Here is an 18759-nt window from a genome sequence, read left to right on the forward strand (position 1 = left end):
CATACATTGCTTTAAGTTGTTCCCTTTAATGTGTTTTCTCAGCCATTGTGCTTTGGGCAACATTATTTTTTATCTTTAGGACTCTGGCCATGAAGAGCCTAAGTGTGTTTTCCTTCTGTGTGGCATTGTCCACCTCTGAAAGGAGCCACTCTTGCTCCCTAGTGGGTGGCTTCTACCTTGGGCCGGAATTATTTACTGAGCACAACTGTGACACACTACATAGCCCTTTCCCCCATAGGAAAAGATGGAGTTAGCGGAACTTGCTTGGTGTGTACTAAATGCACAGTAGTACCGTTGACATCAGATTCTCCTCAGCCCTTCATAAGTGTCCTGGCCCTGCCCTTTACACTACTGTCCTACATCACCCTGGAGGTCTCCTCAGCAGGACATCATCTACATGAACAAAGACACTGTGTGAGGAGAACATCTGCTTTCCCCTTTGTGTGTTTCTGAACCTCACACTCCAACTTCCACCAGCCCTTAGCGTTGCCTACCCCAGTGCCCCAGTGCCTGGCTTATCTACAGGGATGCTTGAGACTTTTTCTAAGCTTCTGTTCGAACCTAGTCTTCCCCATCCTGTGGAGACTCTGAGAGCTCTGCTTGGGCTTTAGGAAGAGCCATCCTTCCATATTGGTTTTTGTTTGTTTGTTTTTTAATTTTTTTTTTTTTGAGACAGGGTTTCTCTATGTAGCCTTGGTTGTCCTAGACTCACTTTGTAGACCAGGCTGGCCTCGCACTCACAGCGATCCACCTGCCTCTGCCTCCCGAGTGCTGGGATTAAAGGCGTGCGCCACCATGCCTGGCTCCATCCTTCCATATTGGTATCCATGTCTGCTCCCATACCTTACCCACTGGAAGAAGGGAAGCCATTTGATTCAGTTCTAGGGCTTTGAAATTGGGTCTCAGGGAGGCGAAGGTTGGGACTGGGGAGCCACATGGAGCTGAGCCTGATGGACACACAGCTAGTGACCATCAGAGACAGAGTCAGGCATGGGCAAGCAGGCTGTACTTTCCCTTTTGTTCCTCGGTCCCACCTGGCTCTGCTTGACACAGTCCCAGGGGACCTTTCTGTGAAACTCCAGTCGCTCTGCCAGTCACCAGTGAAGCAGGTCTGTCATTGGCTGGGGGTGGGCAGGGCGGGCATCTGCTGACTTCCCACTTCTGCTTTCTCCAGGAAATGAAGAGAAAGCCAGCACAAGTGATTCATAATGAAACACAGTTGATGGCTGCCATGCCAGGCCAGCTCTTCTCGTCCCCTGAGCTGAGCCAATTGAGGCTGGGGATGGATGAAAAGCCCACACTATGTGACATCAGCCGACTTTGAATGAATGCCACCCCTCCAGGTACGTCTTCCTGCTCTTGGACAAGTCAGGCTGGCCTAGTGGGGGCTGCTTGCTGTGGTAGGACACCCCACTGCCTCCTGCAAAGCTGACTGCGGAGCACATGTGTGACCATCAGTACCTTGTCTGAGTCCGGGGTGGTAGAGAGGAGAGCTGAGTGGCAGGAAGTAAGCGGTGGAGGAAGTCGTGATCAGCCCCACTCAGTGCCTGTGTCATTGGAGGGTTTTGTCACTTGTGGGCTTTGCTGTGCTGGCCAGGCACCAGCTCATCCCTTTCTCTCTGACCACAGATTAAGTCCCTTCTTTAGGCTCTGCTGAGGACTGAGGGTCTGCCTTAGCTGGGGGAAACTAGCCCTGGCTTGTGCTGGCTGTCATGGTATAGAGAGGGGCCACTGACAGCGACACTCTCCCTTTTAGGAGCTGTGTAGCTTCTGAAGGGTGGACCATCCACCCTGCCTTCAGGAAATCGGAGCAGACCTGGTCCTGTCCTTAGCTGGCCCCACCCTTGCCTGCCCCAGGATCTGGTAAGTAGAGGTCTCTGTAGGCACCTCCCTTTCCTCACCTAAGTTGTCACATTCAGCTTTCAAGAGGCAACATTTCTGCATAAACAGGAGCAGCTGGCTCACTGAGGAGCCATTCCTTTCTCCTTCAAAATCCAACCTTCTAGAACCTACCCCTTTGTACCAGTCTCAATGAAATGGTAACTGGGGCATTGAGTACAACCTCTCCAGGGAATATTTCAATTTTAATATAATTGTCTATTTTTATCCATTTAATTGTTCAACGAACACTCAAAATTGGTAAAGGGACAATTAGACAGGGGCCTTTGTGTGCAGCGACGTGAAGTGAGTTGGAGGTCAGTGTGCAGGAAGGACAGGGAGGGCTCCTGTCCACTGAGAGGAGGCTGAAGCAGCCCAGGCCTGCACTACTGTTCCTGAGATTTGCTCTTAAAAGCCTCCAGGAGGGAGGCCTGGAGGCCAGTGTGGTGGCTTGGGGGTGAAGGGTGTGCTGGGGACTAGTGGGGCTGTGGGCTCAGTGTGGGAAGATCCTGTCTGTCCATCCTGGGTGTCCGGTGTGAACTCCTATGGGGCTGAGAAAGTTTTCTTTTCTTTTTAAACAACAACAACAACAACAACAACAACAACAACAACAACAACAAGTTTTATTATTTTGTATGCATAGATGTTTAGCCTGCGTGCATGTCTGGGCATCACCAGAAGAGGGCATTCGACGCTGTGGGACTGGGGTTTCAGGTGGTTCTGCGCTACCGTATGAGTGCTAAGGATTGAACCCTAGTCCTCTAAAAGAGCAGCTAGTGCTTTTAACAGCTGAACCACCTCTCCCTCCAGGAACCCAGGAACAATTTTAACACTGAGCAGACGGAGGAACAACTTTTAAAAGATACAGAGGGCAGAGGGCTAAGAATAACTAGATCACATGTGCCGACACCTCAGTTTGTTATTAAAGATCATGGCTTTTTTGAGGACCTTCGTGCACCCATCTTTTTTTTTCTTCAGAGACAGTTGTTGTCCTAGCTTTGGGATTATAGGTCCCTGCTTTTGTTTCTGGTTCACCCAATATCTTTAAATTGATAGTACATGTGTGGTGGTTTGAACAAGAACGTCCTCTATAGGTTCATATATTTTTTTCTCCATTAATTAATTTATTTAATCACTTTACAGCCTGATCCCAGCCTCTCGCTCCTCTTCTCCCAGTTCCACCCTCACTCCCTCTCTCCCTTTCCCTCCACTCTCCCCTTCTCAAAGAACAGGAGCCCCCCCCGCCTCCCCCCCATGGCCCCAATGGATACCAAACCATCCTGGCACATCAAGTCGCAGCAGGACTAAGCACATCCTCTCCCACTGAGGCCAGACAAGGCAGCCCAGGTAGGATAAAGAGATCCAAAGGCAGGCAACAGAGTCAGAGACGGCCTCTGTTCTAATTGTTAAGGGACCCACATGATGACCAAGTTACACATCTGCTACATATGTGTAGGGTGTTTAGGTTCAGTCCATGCATGCTCTTTGGTTGGAGGTTCAGACTCTGTGAGCCCCCATGGGCCAAGGCTAATTTATACTATAGGTCTTCTTGCGAGGTCCTTGACCCCTCCAGTTCCCTTTATGTTTCCTCCCACTCTTCCACAAGACTCCCAGAGTTTGGCCTATTGTTTGGATGAAGCCTCTCAGAAGACAGTTATGCTAGGCTCCTCTCTTCAAGCATAGCAAAATATCATTGATAGTGTCAGGGGTTGGCTCACCCTCATGGAGTGGATCTCAAGTTGGGCCAGGCATTGGTTTGCCATTCCCTCAATCGCTACTCCATCTTAATCCTTTCATGTCTTGTAGGCAGGACAAGTTTGGGGTTAAAAGTTTTATGGGTGGGTTGGTGCCCCTCTCCTTCCACTGGAAGTCCCACCTGGCTACAGGAGGTGGTGACTTCAGGCTCCATATCCTCTGATCCTTGGAGTCTCAGCTAGGGTCATCTCCCTAGACTCCTGAGATAGGCTCATACATTTTAATTATTGGCCCCCAGTTGGTGGAAATGTTTGTGATTATAAAGTGTGGCCTTGTTGGAGAAGGTGAGCTACTGGGCATGGGTTTTGAGGTTTCAAAAGGCTCACTCTGTTTCTAGTGAGTGCGTCTCTTTGCCTCCTGGTTGGGTCTTAAGCTGTAAGCTCTCCTACAATTTAAGATGTTTTCTCTGAGAAAGAAGTAAATTACCATCTCTGGTACAATACTGTTTTCTGGTGTTGGCATTATACAATGAGTGAGAGAGGGGTTTCGTTTTTAATCTCCAAAGGCAATTTTAATAATAAAAATTACTCCAGAAAAAAAACAAGGATGTAAGCTCTCAGCTGTTCCTGCCACCACTTCTTTGCTCTGACATCATGGGTTCAAATTCTCTGAAACTTTCAGCCCTACATTAAATGCTTCCTTTTATGAGTTGTCTTGGGCATGGTGCTTTATTATAACAACAATATATGGCTTTATTTTCTACATTCTTGAACTTCATTAGCCTGAAGATAAGTACAATGTGTGTGTGTGTGTGTGTGTGTGTGTGTGTGTGTGTGTGTGTGTGTGTGTGTGTGCATATTTGTGCAGGTGCACTTCCCTGTGCATGCACATGTGGTGGGCAGAGTTTGATATCAGGTGTCTTTCTCCATTGCTCTCCATTTGTATCTTTGAGGCAAGGTCTCTGAACCTAGACTATGCCCTTTTGGATAGAGTGGTCGACCAGCAAGCCCAGGGGAGACGCCTATCTCTGCATCCCAGATGCAGGGATGCAGATCTGTGCTGCTGTACTAGCCTTTATATGGGAGTTAAGAAATGGAACTAAGGTCAGCATGTTTACACTCCTCTAAGCCATCATCTCCAGCCTGAACTAAATATTATCAAAGACTTGCTTAATTGTCTCAAAGCTAGCTATGCTTAAAAATTTGCTTGTAATGCTGCACATCCCTTTAATTTGTTAGCATATAATTCCGTGCATCACTCTGTTACATGAACATAGTTCTCTGAGATTCTGGTGATGGGCACTGAGATAACTTTAATCTTTTCCTATTACAATCACCGATTCGATGACTATTCTTGCACAGTATGCTAGAGTATATGTAAGAATGTCTTCGAAGTGTGTATTCTAGAAACAGAATTGGGTCATAGGCAAACCTATCTTTAGCCTTACTGTTTGTTTCCGAGACACCCCTCACCCCCTCCTGCAGATGCGAAAGTCTGTTCTACAGTATTTGCATGCTGCTTACATATATCTCCCCCTCCATGTGTAGATGAATCTGAAGGAGTGGAAATCTACAGCTCTACATTGTGGATCAATTTATTGAACCGTCAGCAATATAACTGCTTCTGTTCCACATTCTCACCAACAGTTGATGGTAACAATATTTTAAAAATGCACTTTAGCCTTTCATTTTTTAGTCCTTTATCCAGCTGGAAATTAGTTTCCTCCTGTGCAGTGTGGGTTAGAATGTTTTTAAATTGTTTTTGTTCTTCAACTTTATTTTTTGAGCACCCTATTTATATCACTCCCATCTTTTCATTAAACCCCTTCTGTGTCCCCCTTTCCAAAATATATGGTCTCTTCTTTGTTTTATATATATATATATATATATATATATATATATATATATATATATATATATATTATATGTATATATATATATACACATATGTGTGTTTGTATACAACGTCACATATATATAACCTACTTAGTCCTTTTACTGTTGCTCGTGTACCTGTGTCCAGGTCTGACCATTTGGGATTGGGCGACATCCTATAAGGGAGCTCATTGCTAGAAGAAACTGTTTTCCTTCCCTCAGAGTCACTGACAATCTATAGCCTTTCCTGTAGGACTGGAACCACATGAAATTTCCCCTGGCCATGTTGGCATGTCTACTGGTGCTGCCTTATGTTGCTCTTGCTCAGACAACCTAACTGTTGAGATTCATGTGTGTGCTTTCCCTGTCATGTCAGGGGGCTCTATCCAGCACAGGTGTTCTGGACCTCTGATCTTACAATCTTCCCACCCTCTCTTCTGTGATTTTCTCTGAGCCTTCAGTGTAGGGATCGCATTGTAGAGGCATCATTTGGCAGGGGGGTTGGCACGCTGTGGCCATTTATTCTCTGCATTTTGACCAGTGGTTGGCTTTCTTTAATACTCTCCGCTGCGAAAAGAAGCTCCCTCGATGAGGGTGAGAGCTGCACTTATCTGTGGTATAAATATAAGCAAATAGAAATCATATTGGCTTAAGATACGAGAGTAGGCTGGCTGTCTTTATCATTACAGAAAATTCTAGTTGGGCATCTACTCAGTGTTGCAGTGTTGTATCCTTTCCTTCCTTTGTGACATGTTAGGGAGGTTCTCACTCAAGTCTATTGCAGTCACCACATTCACACACTGGCAGCCTCCAACCCTCCTACCATTCCCCTTCTCTCCTCAGATTCTCTCGCCTCGACTTTCAGGTGGCTTACAACCGATCATTGGTCCCTACATGGACAGCCAAGGCTCTTAGCTGCATGTGCTAAGAAGGCCACCGTTATGCAAGAGCTCTGCAGTAAGTTAGCCCCTTGCCCCATGGCTCTGTTTATGGCTGTTTGGTCCATTTGTCTACGATTCCCAACACTAAGCAACATCATTTCCTGAAGGTTTATTATAAATCTTCATGTCTGGAAGGGACTTTGCTATTTTTTTCTTTTTCAGTGCTTGGTTCTTTTATATAAGTTTTAGAATCAGTTTATTGAGCTCAGCAGAAAAAGCTGTGCTCATGTTTGCATGAAAATAGAATTCAGAGAGAAGCGTTGTCTTCATGAAGGTAACTCACCCAGTCCGGGAGCACGGCTTGTCGCCCTGTTTAATTAGGTACTTAAAATATGCCAACAAAATTTTATACTTATTCTCATAAAAGCAGGATATATTTTTCCTAGATTGATTTCTGCACAGCTTTTATGTTATAGCATCTCAGTGTTACTATATGAAAACATTTGTGCTGTTGTTGATGCCCTGACATGTTATAATCGAGTTATTTTGGCTCTTATCTGAAGAGGAGGTTGTGGGAAGAAAAAAAAAAGAGCAAGGCTTTGTAGCTTGTGTAAGAGTGCAGGCTGGGGTGATGGCGGCTTGCTACAAAGTGATGGGAAGGGAGATAGTGTGAGTTGGTTAGATTTTAGACACTGTTTTGAGAGCGGGGTTTGAATACGTTCTAGGTATAGACTGTGGGAGAGAAAGCAAACAGAAGGTGTGTTCAGAGTGTCAGGGAGACTGGGGTTGCCATGCGTGGAGCTGGGTCAAGGGTGCAGAAGATTTGGGAGGTGGTGGTTTCAGGAACACGAAAGTGGAGACAGACAGGGATCTGAAAATCACATGTAGACATCACTGTCACTGGCCCCAGGTCATAGTAAGTAAACAAGGCAGCTGGGCCAGCTGGGGGGTGGGGGTGGGGTGGAGCTCCAGGGTTCCCTGGCTACACCATGGTGGGGCCACACTCACTATTTACAAAAAAGTGCAACACTTTGGCATTTGCTATTTTCCTCCAAGTGTTTCAAAGCATCAATGTCCGTATGGATTGATAGCCCATCATATTCCTTGGCTGGTGGTCCCATCTGAAACACCTGCACATGTTGCGGTCTTGCATCTCAAAGTCTAGACCCGTCCTATCAAAATCGGAAGACATGATATGTTCGAACTGTGGTTCACGTCCAAATTGAGACGTGCCGTAAGTTTGAGATGCACACCAAAGTTCAAGGACATTATGAATTAATATCAAAATGTAAAATGTTTCGTTAGCACTTAAAAATATCCATAAGCAGTAAAACTGAACTATTTTGGACATGCGATTCTAGAACCAAACGTATGCAAGGTTTTCGGATCCACCGTCCATACCAAAAACCAAGGATGATTAAATCATTTACATTAAATGTCATAACGTGCATAAAACCTATTTGTACCTCCCATATACTTTCGATGACTTAAAATATCTAATACACTGCAAATGATGTATCATTGTTGCACTGCATTGTTAAGTGAGCAGCTACAAGAAAGTCTACATATGCCTAGTTACAGATGCAGATTTGCTTGTGCTGTTTTCTGTTCCAGATGCAGAACTCGCAGATGTAGAGAGCCTACTGGGAAACACTTTAAAATTAATTTGATCTATTTTTAGTTTTTTGTATGGTGGCTACCAGAAAATACAGATTGCACACAGAGCTTGGGCTCACCAGTTGGCTTCGTATTTGTACTGCTTAGCACCTGTCAGAGACAGGGTAAACCCTATCACGTGGTTTCTATGAGGAACGTGATTGAAGAAGGATGAGAAGTGCAAAGCTGCCAGCCCCACCTAATTCTAAGAAGAAAGAAAATACTGATGCTAAGAATGGGGTTAGAACCACAGTAACCAGATAGCGGGTTAGAACTCAGCTAAACCCCAGGCTGAGATTAGCTTCACTCCCATTCCACAGAGGCAGAGATAGAGAGGGAGGGAGGAAGGGAGGGAGGAAGGGGGAGAGGGAGAGGGAGAGGGAGAGGGAGAGGGAGAGGGAGAGGGAGAGGGAGAGGGAGAGGGAGAGGGAGAGGGAGAGGGAGAGAGAGAGAGAGAGAGGGGGGGGGGGAGGTGTTTCATTCCCAGACAGTGACTGAGCTGGGATTTGATCCTTCTCATTCCTGGTTTCCATGCACTTTGCATTGGCCTCTCCATATCTTCAGTGCTGCACTATGGCCCTCCTGTAGGATCTTCCTCCTCTCTCTACCACACATGGTTTCTTTCTAGTTTCCTGGATTCCACAAGTGCTTCAAATTAAAAGCTCAAATTGAAGGATTTGCCCCTAAGGTCCACCTATGAGTGAGAATATAGGATGCTTGTCTTTCTGAGTCAGGGTGACCTCACTTAGTATAATGTTTTCCAACTCAACCATTTACCTGCAAATTTCAGGATTCCACCTTTCATTACATCTGAATAAAATGTTATTGCGTAGACACCAGCACTTTCATTATCTGGTCATCAACTGATGGTCTGTTAGGCTGTTTCCATGTCCCCCTGCTACTGTGCATAGAGAAGGGATGAACAGGAATAAGCCTGGGTCTCTGTAGCAGAAAACAGTCTTCTGTATATGCCCAGGAGTTGTACATCTGGGTCACATGACAGATCTAGTCTATTTTTTTAAAGGGAACTTCCACACCTATTTTTGTGGTAGTTGTACCAATTTGCACTCCCATCAACAGCCAGTGTTCTCTTCTCCCCACACATCCACCAGCACTTGTCCTTTGTTTGCTTTTGCTTTTCTTTCCATTGCCTTAAAAAAAACTTTCTACTGGTTCTTTATGAATTTCATATTATGCACCCCAATCCCACTCATCTCCCCCTCCCCTCGTACCTGCCCTCCACCCTTGCAACCGACCCCAACAGAGCAAAAAGAAAGCTCCTTGTGGAAGCTGTAGTGTGTCACAGTGTGCCTCACAGTGTGCCCTTTTGCCCACACTTCTTTGCTTGCAAACGTGCATTGCAATAACTCACTGGTCTGGTATGAGGATTCTGCTACTCTGTCAATGCTGGAACTTCGCTGGGACTTTTCTCTTGGATATCCTGTTGTTGCCCTGTGTAATGGAGAGCCTGTAGTTTTGGATCTGTAGGACCAGCCCCTTCATGCACTCCAGCAGTTCACCACCATAGGGTATGTTGGAGGGAGGGCCATTCAAAGCCTTGGATCTGGGCCTGAGAGATATCCGAGCTGGTCTGCTCTCCAGCTCTCCCACTTTCTTGATCTTGTGCGGGCTCAACAGCAACTCCTGCAACCAGGGCCAGCTCTAGCCTGCTGCCCAGGAAAGGCACAGGACCTGCTTTCCCTGAGTGTTGCATCCCATGATGGACATAGCCAGTTCTCCCACTCTCATGACGATGCCATTCTGTCTGGTGTAAGATGAAGCCTCAAAATAGTTTTTATTTTTTATTTGCATGATGAAGGGCATGATGAACATTAAAATGTATTTTTCTTAGCCATTTGTATTTTGTCTGAGAATTCCTTGTTCAGGTTCATAGCCCACTGTTTAGTTCAGTTGTTTGTTTTCTTGGTGTTTAGATTTTTTTTTTTTTTTTGGAGAAAGGGTTTCTCTGTGTAGCCTTGGCTGTCCTGGAGTTGCTTTGTAGGCTAGGCTGGCATTGAACTCGCAGAGATCCTCCTGCCTCTGCCTCCCACTGTAATTTCCTGCTGGGATTACAAGCATGCACCACCATACCTGTCTGGTGTTTAGATTTTTTTAATTGTTGTTGTTCTTGTACATTCTAGACACTAATCTCTGTTATACGTACATCCAGCAAAGCCTCTCTCTCGTTCTCTAGGCGGTTGCTTCAGTCAGTGGACTGTTTCTGTTGCAGCAGAGATTTGTGGTACCTGCTGATTGTTGGTCTCATTTCCTGAGCAGTCAGAGTCCTCTTCGTAAAGTCCTCACCTGAAATGCACTCTCTACTCTTTTTTCTAGAGGTTTTAGAGGTTCAGGTCTAACACTGAGATCTTTGATCCATTAGGAATGGTGCGTAGTGAGATTTAAGAATTCGGTTTCACTTTTCTGCAGGTTGAGATCCTGGTTTCCCAGCACCATTTGTTGAAGGTGTCTTTTCTCCAATGTGTGTCTTTGGCATCTTTGTTAAAAATCAGGAACTGTAGTTACATAGAGCAATATATGAATTGATCTTCATGTCTTTTTTTGTTTTTGGTGGTGGTGCTATTACCATTGTTCTGTAGAATAACTTGAAATCAAGGATTTGTCTACAGTGTTTTTATTGCTCAGGATTGTTTGGACTCTTTGAGGTCATTTCCTTGTGCAGTGGATGGTGCTTGACGCAGAAACTCACAACTGATCAGGGTGCAGAGCATAAGCATCTGCAGTGCTTCTCCATAAGTGGGGCGTTTCTACCATGATTTCCCATCTGCAAGGCTCAGGGATCACTGAAGAAGAGGGGGAAGAAAGATCCTGAGAGCCAGAGATCTGGGAAGAGCAGAGTGAACCAGTGCTATCTGGATACAACAGAACCACTGCACTCAGCTTGAAGCAACTGTAGTTGCCTGTAAAGATGAAGCCAGTGACTGTTTTAGCCTGAGTGTGTGTGTGTGTGTGTGTGTGTGTGTGTGTGTGTGTGTGTGCTTTGTGTGTCTCTGTGCTTTGTGTGTGTGTTCTTTGAATATGTGTGAGGGTGTATGTGATGTGTGTATGTACTGTGTGAGGGGTATATGTGCTGTGTGTATGTATATGTGTATGTGATGTGTGTGCATGTGTGTGTATGTATGTGTGTGTACTGTATGCGTGTACTGTGTGTATGAGTGTCCTGTGTATATCTATGCTATGCTGTGTATATGTGTGTGTCTGTGCTCTGTGTATGTGTCTGTGTGTGTGTGTGTGTGTGTGATATCAACAAGCTCCAACTCCTGAGTGACCATGGACAGCTGATGGCTCCTGGTGAAGGGAGAGTCAGTTTTCTTTAAGGCCATGGGTAAGTCTGCCACACTCCAGGAGATGAAGCCACACCCAAGAGTATATGGGCAATATAAATTGGGCTGGATGGGTTATAAAAATAAGAGATAAGGACAGGAACTTAGAGTGGGATGAAGTGTGAACATAATCAAAATACCTTGTATGAAATTATCAAAGAATTAATAAAATATATTAAAATATACCTGCAAAGTCATTGAAATATCCCATTAACAATGAATAAGAGTATATTCACATGGAGGGGGAGAGGGGACAATTCTGTGCTGGAGGCTGGAGAAAATGTGCACCATCAATAATGTCTACTTGTGTCACGGTGTCAAAGTGCCCACATCTGTGCCCCTAGCTCCATGGGACCATAAATAGAATCAAGGAGCGAGGCCTCAGGTGCTGCAGGTGAGGTGAGGTTAATGTAACCAAGGCAGGGTCAAAGGCTTTGTGGCTCCATCCCCACGCCTCTTCCTTGAGAACACAGGCCTTTTAAAACAAGAAGGACAGCGTTGGCAGCTTCTGCCAGGGATGCTTGGGGTTGAGGCCTGGTGGTGTGGCATCTGCTTCTAGCTGCCTGGAGACACCCCAGAGAAATCCGACACCCTGTCTCCCTCCACCCACTTGTAGCACTCACTGTGTGGGTCCCTTGATGTCTCCCATTTCTCTTGGGTCCCACTCTTGCACTTCCTGGGCACACAGAAAAATGAGGTCTGGCTTAAGAACTATCCCTGCCACATTAAGAAGTTCTCATGGGAACCTCATTCTGGTTAAACAAGCATGCAGCTCTCAGAGGAGAAGCTTGAATTCCATGAACAGCAGCGGGCTTATTTGCAAAGCAGACCTACATGGGCAAACAGCTCCTTAGAGAATGTCTATTCAAGCACCAGGGGGTGTAGGCATGGGGGTAGCAGTTGGAGACACTGGGGTGGGGGTACTGCAGGTGGGAAACTGAATCACAGAGGTGGGGAGGAGATTCTGGACAAGGCTGAAGTCCTGCCTTATTGGCAAGGAAAGCCATTATGGGCAAAAGTTATATTAGAAAGTATCTGTTTTTCTCGTCAAAGAGTGGAGCTTTTTAAAAGCAGCCTTCTCAGGTCCAGATTTGCTTGGTGCAGTAGAGGTGCATTCTCTTCTGGCATGAAAGCAAGAACTCCCTAGTGAGGGACCAAGATGATTTGGCTCTTGCTTTGTGATGTGTTTGATGATCCCTGAGGTAGTTTGGACCTTGATTTGCAGTGTTTCATGATCCCTGAGATTAAGAGGTACTTAATTCCCCTTTTTTTTTGTGGGGAGGTGTTTCAAGACAGGGCTTCTCTGTGTAGCCCTGGCTGTCCTGGATTCACTTTGTAAACCAGGCTGGCCTCAAACTCACAGCGATCCGCCTGCCTCTGCCACCCTCACTTCTGGGATTGCAGGCGTGTGGTGGTGCAGGCTGAGGCACTCAATTCTTAAAAGGCCAAGCATATGAACGTCCAGGCATGCTTCACCATCTAGCCTCTTTTCCCTGTATTCTGGTAAGTTCTATGAGATGTTGAATAAGTTAAACAGAATTCTTGTGTAGCAAGCTATCTAGGAAGGTCACAAACCGATGACATCAGAGGTGTAAGCATTTTCCTTCTCCCAGAGGGTGACAAATGAGATGGGGGCAGCTGAGTCTAGAGAGCTGTGTGCCTTGCCCCTGCTTTCTGTCCTATACTTATCATAACCTTTCAATTTGCACAGAAGCAACCATACTTTACCCTCTCCTGTGCTGCCTTAGGCACCCTTCTATTCCTGTGAGCAGATGCCATGACCTAGGCAACTTATAAAAGAAAACAGTTAATCGGGGGCTGACTTATAGTTTTATAGGGTGAGGCCATGATGATTATGGTGAGGAACATGGTACTGGGGCACTAGGTGAGAGCTCAGATGTGATCAACAAGGCAAGGAAGAAAGGGGGAGTGGAGTGGGCTTTTGAAACCTCAAAGCTCACCTGCAGGGCCACACCTCCTCCAACAGGGCCACGCCTCATAACCCTTCCCAAACAGTTCTACCAACTGGGAAACCGGTCAGATATATGAGTTGATGGGGCCATTCGAATTCAAGCCACACCACATTGTTTCAATTTCCCCAACACACGGCCGTGTGGCTTACTTACTCCTCTCCTGGTTCTTCAGAACCTCTCCTTCCATCTTCCACTGTCTTACCCACCCAACATGTGCGTGACAGAAGGCTCCTTCTCTGGGGCCCCTCCGAATAGAAATCTGCTTTCCTCCCAGGGCAACTTCGGGCTTTGTATCTAAGCATCACTTTCCCTGACCCTTGTTCCCAAGCAATCGGTGAGAAGGCCTGGGTCCGTAGAAGCCAGCAGAAGGCTGTCATAAGACAGTCATATCATCTTTGCTGAGATCACCCCAGAGAAGCCTCTTGGGTCCAGGGCCTATCAGCTAGGCATTCTCAGCCTATGTGTGGCCCTCTCCGCTCCAGGCCCCCTGTGCTCTGCTTTCTCCTGAGAAACAGAATATACCCTCAAATGCCCTTACTGCCTGGGTTGCCCATCCCTTTGCCTTAGCCACTCACCCCAATCTTACAGTGCCCACCATGGCATTCAGGGAATCTTTCTCAGATTCCTAATCTCTCCTCGGGCTGGGCCACTGGTCTCTCCATGTCCTCAGGTAGGTGTGTCTTGGCCCAGCATCTATTTAGCTGTCTCCCTGGCGTCCCTGCCTGAGCTTTGAGCTGTGTGTGGATTTAGGTGATTGTTCTCTTTCTGTGATCAATAATCCAATGACTCACTATGCAGAGTCGGCCAAGTAAGGTTTAGTCCATTGACTTGGACTGCAAGGCAGAGACCAGTGCTAAATGTGCTGGGGCCACTGAAGGAGTGGGGTTCCTGCTCAGAGCCTGGTTGACTATGGTGTTATCTGGGGTCAACAGCATTTGGCGACAACTTTGAAAGTTCAGCCTGGGAATCCCTGCAATGCAACTGGCAAGGGTGTCTGAGGAGGAGGTCTCAGGCATGTTTTTGTGACTATTGATCCACTGTGCCAAGCCAGGTGGAAGTGAAAGTGGGCCAGGGGGAGCAACAGCCTCAGTGGCGCATGGGTTTGCCCATTGATCCTGATGCTTGCTAGCCGTTTAGTTTCAGATCCATCACTTCACCTCTTGAGTCCGGAGTTTTCAGTATTGCATGGCCCTCCACACAATGAGACTAACAACCCTTGGCTAGTCAACTTTCTGTGTTTAGAGAACACTGGCCACTCTATTGGAAGATCTGAGGTAACATTTTCTAAGTGTCGGTGAGGGTAAGCCACGTGTCACCTTCCATGGTAGACAGGCTTATGGTTGGGAGCCTCTTGTTATTGAGTTGTTCCTAGTCGATGCCATAGCTAAGCTTCGAGGTCTCAGCCAGGGAACCACTCCTTGGCCGTTTTTGGCAATGTGGAAGTTGATACACATACCAAGATCCAAAACCAGCCCCTTTTGCAGAAGAATATGGAGAGTTCCTGTGTTCAGTTGCTGTTGCAAAAACCACAGAGGTGTGCATGCTGGCTCGAGTGCACCCTGCCCTGGAATTAGAAAAGGGAAGTCTTCAGTGTATAGAAGTTTCTGCAGACTGGCTTGGTTCCTGACAAGGGTGACCCACCTAGTTTTTAGGGGGAATTCCAGAGCGTCTGGAAACAACCTGAACTGCCTACCTCTTCTGAGGCCTAGGAAGCAGATTCGGAGGCCCTGGCTCTGCAGCTGTCTTTCTAAGGTATGTGTGGGACTTAGCTTGGGTATGAAGTAGAGACGCTTGTTCCCTGCAGGGATGTGGGGAGGTGCCAAGGGGTTTGATAGGGTCATCTCAGAGGTCAAGTGGTGACCCAGTCCTTGCCCTGCTCCACCTGCGACTTTGGACACTCAGAGGCGCTTTGCAGCACCTCTTGCCTGGCTCCCTTCTTCTGTTCTTCAGTATGGCCATTCGTTCCATCTACTGCTGATGTGTCACCTGATGCAGGTTCATAGTCTTGGGCACAGCATTTCCGTTCTCAAGTACTGCTCATTTTCTTCAAGGGCCCGCCTTGATGAACTCTCAGGCTCACTTGTACATGACTTTGTGACATCCGTCCAGACCAGGTCCTTGCTGGGAGAAAACCTGAAACCTGACAGACCCAGTAGCCGGGCCAGGAGGAAGTGATGTAGGAGAGAAGTGGGGTTCTGGATGGGACTGGAACAGTTTACCTTGCTTTGGGCCTGGACCCTGAAGACTAGTCAGGTATCACAGCACAGAATGAGCAAGGGGTTGTGAGGTGGCTGCTGGTGTTGTCGGAAGGCCATGGGCAGGAGGGAAGGGTGGTTTTTGGATGGTGAGTGCTTGCTGGACTCAGGAGCCGGTGTCTGGGCTTCACAACGGGCTCTGCCATGGAGCAGGAGAGACCTAGAGGAAACCTCTAGCTCGGCATGCAAGCTTTACATGTTCCTGCGTGACCTGTTTGCAAGCGCAGCAGACAGCTCAGGCTCCAGACAGCACATGCTGCTCCGGGCCCTGGACCACATTCTGCAGGATTCCGAGAGGCTCTTGTCTACTTTGCAAATTCTCGTGTTCTCCAAGCTACACTTCTCCTATCGTTTGATCTTGTTACTGAGGGAGGATCGTTTGTCTGCACGTTCTAGTTCAGAGACGTCGGCTCTGCCCATAGTCGGTCATTTTTCAAGCAGTAACTGATCCTCCATTACCCCTTTGATTGAGTACCTGCCACAAACGGGGCAGATGTTTCTGACTTCTCAGGCCGGAAGAGATTTCATATCTCTCTGCGAGGGAGTGGGCTGTGGGGGCCCACCCAGGGATGCTGCTTAATCATTCTATACTCTGAGGAGAATTAAAGCCATCTGCGCATGCAAATCCCCGGGTGGAGCACTCACTAGGTGAATGGAAGGGAGAGCTGCTCTTCTGTTCTGTAGATCCTGGTCTAGAAGCTTCCCTGGCTCTGGGGAGGCCTGTGATATAGGTGGTGAGCATCTGTTTCAACAGCTTTCAAATTGGAAACAGAAGCCACAGGCGAGAAAGAGGGGCAGGGGAAAATTTTTATCTTCCATTTTATGGGATCAACCTCACCTCGGGCCTCTGTCTGTGGTGGAATGAAGCCCAGGCGCCCCTCTAGTCTACCCTTGGTGCTGCTTTACGTTGCCTTCTTGCTTTAGACCAGTGGTTCTCAACCTGTGGGTCACGACTTCTACAGGGCTTGCCTATGTGATATTTACACCATGATTCACAACTGTAGCAAAATTCCCATTCTGAAGTAGCAATGAAATAATGCTATGGTTGGGGCCACCATAACATGAGGAGCTGTACTTATGGGTCACAGCACTAGGAAGGTTGAGAACCACTGGCTCTAGACTGTCTTCTTCCTAGAGCATCTTTTGGCATCCGAGTGCCAAAGATGGTAAGTCACATCTCACAGCTTGAAAGGTCTAACCTGTCTGTAACTTAACCAAAATTCAGGAATGGCAATAAATCTCTCCCCTCCTCTTTCTTTGGTCTATGTAAACATATGTTAGTGTGTGGGTGTGTGCACATGTGTGCATGTGCATGGAAGTCAGTTCTTGACATTGGGTGCCTTGCTTGACTGTTCTCCATGGATGCAGTGAGACTGGGTCTCTCACTGGAATCAGAGCTCATTGGTTGGGCTATGCTGGTCACCCAGTGGGCTCCAGAGCTCTGCTTGTCTCCAGCTTGGTTGTACTGGGGACATGGAATTGCGCTGCTTTTGTATTTACGTGGATGTTAGGATGGGACCTTGGGTCCTCCTGTTTGTGTGACAGACACCTTACTGATTGAGTCATCTCCCCAGCTTGTGGAACGTTTCTTTAGCAGCAAAATACCAACAACTCAGAAGATTTCTTAGGCTCCAGATGTGACCTTTCAAGATGGCAGCTCGGAGAGAAGAGGCAGGAAATGTAAATGTTTTCTTTTTTCAAAAACTGAGTTTGTTACTTCTAGCAGCTCTTTAAACATTGTACTTGGTGCACACACGTATACACAAAGAGGGAAATTAAACAAAGAAGCAAAATTTTGAAAGTTGTGTGTGGTATGATTATCTTGTTCTGGCCCTGCCTCAGGAGATTTCTCCAGTGGCCTTCTCCCCAAACTGATTCCTTTTCTCTCTACATCGGGATCAATGTGGGAGCTTGCCTATGGCACTTGCTCCTTGGTAAAGAGACCATTATGGTGGTTTCTTTTTGATGATGGCTACCCTGACCAAGTTCCCTGGTTTTTCTTCCCTTGACAAACAGAACCGAAGCAGTCACAGGTAAGGGCCAGAAGGCAGAGGGCTATGGCTGCAGATCTGTCTGCATCTGAGTCAGAAGCTAATTTCATGGATCCGTATTTGTTAGAAACTTCTGTTTTTAAAAGTCTCGGTGTGTTCCTGAGAAGGTGAGTCAAGTGTTTCAGTTCAACAAACCAAGCTCCTGCACCCAGAGGGGACAGGCAGCAACGTCCAGTGCTTGTCAAACCCACGTCTTGCATTCTTTATCATTTTTTATTTTATTCTATTTTTTTTTGTTAGACAAGGCCAGTCTTACTTTGTAGCCTTGGCTGTCTTAGAGTATGTTGTGTAGACCAGAGTGGTCCTTAATTCACAGAGAGCCTCCTGCCTCTGCCTCCTGAGTGCTGGGAACAAAGTTGACCAACATCACACCCATCAGGTACACACATTCTTTTCCAACTTGCTACCTTGTCTCTCCACTGTTTATTCCCAAGATGAGGTGCTGTGCTATCCAGAGCCCCAGACATAGTTCCTGAATGTGTTGAGTGTAGCCACAGCACGACTGATGCACAGGATAGTATGCATGCTTAGCAGGTCTGTGTGTTGGGTGGTTCCATTCTGGATATGATCCGGCACTCCATCTTGGGAATAAACAATTGGGAGACAAGGCAGCAGATTAGAAAGTAACATGTGTGCCTGATGGGTACAATGAGGGCTTGATTGACTGCTACAGTGTTTGCAAAAGCACACGGCTATCTTAAAGTGAGGACAAAGAGGATGCTTCAAGAGGGACACAGGGGAGCAGGGGAGTGTGTGTGTGTGTGTGTGTGTGTGTGTGTGTGTGTGTGTGTATGTTGCACAAGCAAATGGAGGCTGATTCCTTCATTGGCTCATGTATTCTTTCATGGTATGTGCCCTTGGGAGTAAGGCCATGGAAAGTATCTGAGAGCTCTACAAGAAAGCAAGAGGCAGGAACATACTGGAATCTGACTGCAGAACAGCATCTCTGGAGGGCTCTGTAGGAGCAGTCTAGACAGGCTACGCATACAGCCAGAAACTACAGGGAGGTGTTTGTTTCATGTCTGTTGTGCTAGTAAAGCCAGTAGGACTTGAACCAAATGGTATTGGCAGAGTAGGAGACAAGAGGAGGTAATTAGGGTAAACAAGACCAAAGTGTGCTGGGAACATGTGTAAAAACGTCATGAGGAAATTCCC

The 18759-nt window shown here is 46.8% G+C and overlaps 1 protein-coding gene across 2 annotated transcripts in view; it reads left to right on the forward strand.

Moving 5' to 3' along the window:
* The first annotated feature begins 1188 nt into the window (after positions 1-1188).
* The window catches only part of WDFY4 (WDFY family member 4), a 227691-nt gene continuing 210120 nt past the window's right edge, over positions 1189-18759 (forward strand). Inside the window, exons 1-2 of one of the 2 annotated variants that reach the window (XM_084793895.1) lie at positions 1189-1343; positions 1757-1863. The gene's annotated coding sequence lies outside the window, so the exon portion shown is untranslated. Of the gene's footprint in view, positions 1344-1756; positions 1864-14938; positions 15051-18759 lie in introns of those variants that run through there. The other variant, XM_084793896.1, reaches the window with a different exon arrangement.

This window comes from Acomys minous (assembly GCF_964271855.1).
Source record: "Acomys minous genome assembly, chromosome: 9".
Classification (NCBI taxonomy): domain Eukaryota; kingdom Metazoa; phylum Chordata; class Mammalia; order Rodentia; family Muridae; genus Acomys; species Acomys minous.